Source organism: Macadamia integrifolia, chromosome 1, assembly GCF_013358625.1.
Source record: "Macadamia integrifolia cultivar HAES 741 chromosome 1, SCU_Mint_v3, whole genome shotgun sequence".
Lineage (NCBI taxonomy): Eukaryota > Viridiplantae > Streptophyta > Magnoliopsida > Proteales > Proteaceae > Macadamia > Macadamia integrifolia.
In genome coordinates this window covers 15,973,700-15,977,042 of record NC_056557.1, presented here as the reverse complement: position 1 = coordinate 15,977,042, position 3,343 = coordinate 15,973,700, and the positions used below count along the sequence as shown (strand labels likewise).

The 3,343-nt window shown below is 38.3% G+C and overlaps 1 long non-coding RNA gene and 1 pseudogene across 1 annotated transcript; one reads left to right on the top strand and one right to left on the bottom strand.

The window, feature by feature from the left end:
- Positions 1-1,372: 1,372 nt before the first annotated feature.
- LOC122069039 lies at positions 1,373-2,491 on the bottom strand (annotated as a pseudogene).
- A 279-nt stretch (positions 2,492-2,770) lies between these two features.
- LOC122077453 lies at positions 2,771-3,343 on the top strand. The gene is made up of 3 exons (XR_006139802.1): positions 2,771-2,843; positions 3,170-3,213; positions 3,296-3,343. It is a non-coding gene; the product is annotated as an uncharacterized LOC122077453 (long non-coding RNA).

Genomic DNA, 3,343 nt, shown 5'->3' with positions numbered 1-3,343 from the left:
TTTCATAAGGAATCTCCATATCATTGAGAAGGAAGAATTTCTTTTCTACAAGTAAAGTGACCTTATGATTTGGACTCATTAATGTTATATTCTCACCATCTAATGAATATGACATTGAAAACAACCTCAACTTTAGAAAAATGGGGACAGCTATGCCCACGGTGAAGGACTTCACTTTAGATGAATAGAAACTCACACCATATTTTAAGTAGGGGGTTTTCTTATTGACACCCTTGAGGTGTCAAATAATTTATATTCTTATTTTTTATCACTTAGTATAATCCACTTCTTTTAGTTGTACTGATATAATTTTGCTAAATTTCACATTCATACTTGAAATAAATGTGAAACAATGGCATGATGGTAAATATCCTTTCGAATTATTTAAAATTCCTTTTTACACTTAAAAAAATGGCATAATGGAAAATCTCGATCTAGATCAATTGGATCAGCATATCTGATGCTCACGCTTGAAACCATTCTTGAATAAAGCTTAATTTGGAATATTATTCTATTGCCAATCAAGATCGTGCCCTTCCTATCTAAGCAACTCAAAGTCATGTCATCATTCCAAGTGGCATAAAATAAATCCATTAATAAACCCTTAAATATATTTTTTGGGAGAAGTTATTCTAGTTCTTGATGGTTTTACGTAACCAAGCCATGGTTGGATTTATAAACAAAATTTATCACTGTGACAAAAGTGATCATACAAAATCTAATAATTTGACATGCGTATTAAGTTTAACCACCCCCCCCCCCCAAAAAAAAAGACATGGGTAGGAAATGCATGGACATAATTTTCAAAAAGATAAAACACGTTTGATAAGACCTTCTAGGAAGTAGTTACGCACTTGGGTTCTATTATAAGTCCAGAAAAAATCTTTTATCCGATCCTCTTATTCTTGAGTCCACATCCTTTACAGTGAGTGGTGAGATGTAGTGAGCATCAGACTGCTGAGAGCATTTGAATATATGCCCCCAAGGGACTGTCAGCCATCTGATGCTCACTGCACCAGTGTAGTAACTACAGATGATTTTCACACCTTGTTCTCCTACCTTCTCAAAAAATAGAGAAAATTACATTGTCACTCCTGAACTTTGGTCTTTATTCAATGCCACCCTTTGGACTTTTCGAAACACCAAAGACACCCCCTGAGAATTCAAAAAATTTCAAATCAGTCATTGCCGTTAGCCGACCGTGTTAAGTGATAGAACCTCTGTTAGTTTTTTTTACAAAATACCCAAAATACCCTCGGCAATTGTGAGAGGACAATATTACCCTCATTTTCCCTTCTTCTTCTAAACTCACCGGCGTGCGATCGTGAGCACCTCTCCTTTCTTTATGCAACATTCCTTTTCAACAGAGACTTCATTGAAGGCAATAGATTAAACATCTTTTGTCAATGTAGTTCCAAAACATGAAGAGAAACCCCCCATAAACAGGAACATTACAAGGTCCTCTACCTCCAAAACCCCAAACTCCATGAAATTTACAGAGCCCAGGGGCAATGCCAATGGTGTGGCTATTTATAGTTCTATCACTATCAATAGTAGGACTACTACCAGCATTAGATGGAGGCAGGACTAGAATCTCCGTGGTGCTAGCTCGCCCAACATGGAGATCACTCATGAGGAGACACCACAAAGCATCCCCTTTAGTCAAATGGCGTCGAACCTGTTGAAGCAGGCAGACCATACCCGCCAGAGAATACTCTTCAATTTGTCTCAAATCTAGGAAAACCGACTCGGATTCCTCAGAATTCCCATTGTTACTACTACATGTGCTATTCAGATAAGCAAGGGAGTTGTGAAGGATGTTGGTTAGAACATCCATGCTACCATAGCACTGCCCATTACAGAGAATTGCTTTCAAGGCAACATCTTCATCATATCCAAGTGCAACTAGTTTCGCAATCGCTTCATTATACAAGAATTCAAGGTTCTTCAACAGTAGTTCTTTTAATTGGTCTTCTTTACAGCAACCCCAACCACCCTCATCATAATTAAAGCTAGCATTTACATTAGGGTTTCTTCAATGCTGTTCACCATCATTGACAAACCGATGATTAGGTAGTTTCAGGACGAATTCATGTAGGGTAGCGGCAAGTCCAGTTCTGTTAGGGCGGTGGGTAAAGGTATCAGTATCAAGTCTTATCGATTGAGATTTCCGATTGCTTCGGAGATGCTTTTCTCTTACAGTGTAGCCCATATTAAAGGGGAAATCGAAATACAGAATAGAAGTTAACAAAGAAATGAGCTCTAAAAAGATCCAAGTAACTGAAACTGACGATTGAAGAAGTAAGAACCAATTGTATATTAATGGACAAAATTGATACAGGAAGATCAAAGTGAAAAACTATGAGATGAGAGAAATCTCACCAATTGGATATAGAACCTGTTCTTCGCTATGGTCTGAGTTGCAGTAGGCCAAAGAACAAGTACGAGACAGACCATGAATCGATACAGAGGAAATTTAAGGAAAATGGGTACGCATGGGTATCAGAGATCATGTTCTGGAACTTAAGGGGGCATTTGGTTCGATTTATCCATCGGACCAGATCCCAGGGAATCAGTTTCCCATTAAATTTAAACCGTTTGGTTCATTTTTGTGAAAAATCGATTCGGAGTCGTGGTGGCCAGTGGAATCGGGGATTTCAACTAAAATCCATGATTCATCCGGATTAACCTCAATAGGTTAATCCGGAATCGAGTCACGGTTTATTGGGTTGGTATAAAAGACATGGATTCACATTGAGTTCATTTCCACGGTTTCCTGCGATTCTAACGGTGAAGTCCGACCGAGGTTCTCCCTGAAACAAAGCGACGGAGGTGAGAAACAGGTAAATCGTGATAATGGTCTTCTTCTTCTTCTTCTTCTTCTTCTTCTTCTTCTTCTTCTTCTTCTTCTCTTCTTCTTCCTCTGCTTCCTCTGCTTTCTCGTCTTCGTCTTCTTCCGCTCATCTTCTTCTTCTTCCTCGTCTTCTTCTTCTTCCTCTTCCTCTTCGTATTCATCTTCGTCTTCGTTTTCTTCTTCTTCTTCTTCTTCTTCTTCTTCTTCTTCTTCTTCTTCTTCTTCTTCTTCTTATTTTTCTTCTTTCTTCCTTCTCTTTTTCTTCTTCTTTTTTTGTGTTTAGGGTTTCTCACATTTACCCTCTGTCCATGACAGATGCTCGCATCTGAGAAGAACACCTAAAACCGAGTTGATTGAAGGTGAGATTTCCCCTCTTCTTTGTATTCTTGGCCTACATTTGTGTTTTATTAGGATTATTGAAGTTCGGTTTCTATTTTTCAGGTTGTAAACTTCATATCTAGGGTTTACCCTATTTCCAAATCAGACGAT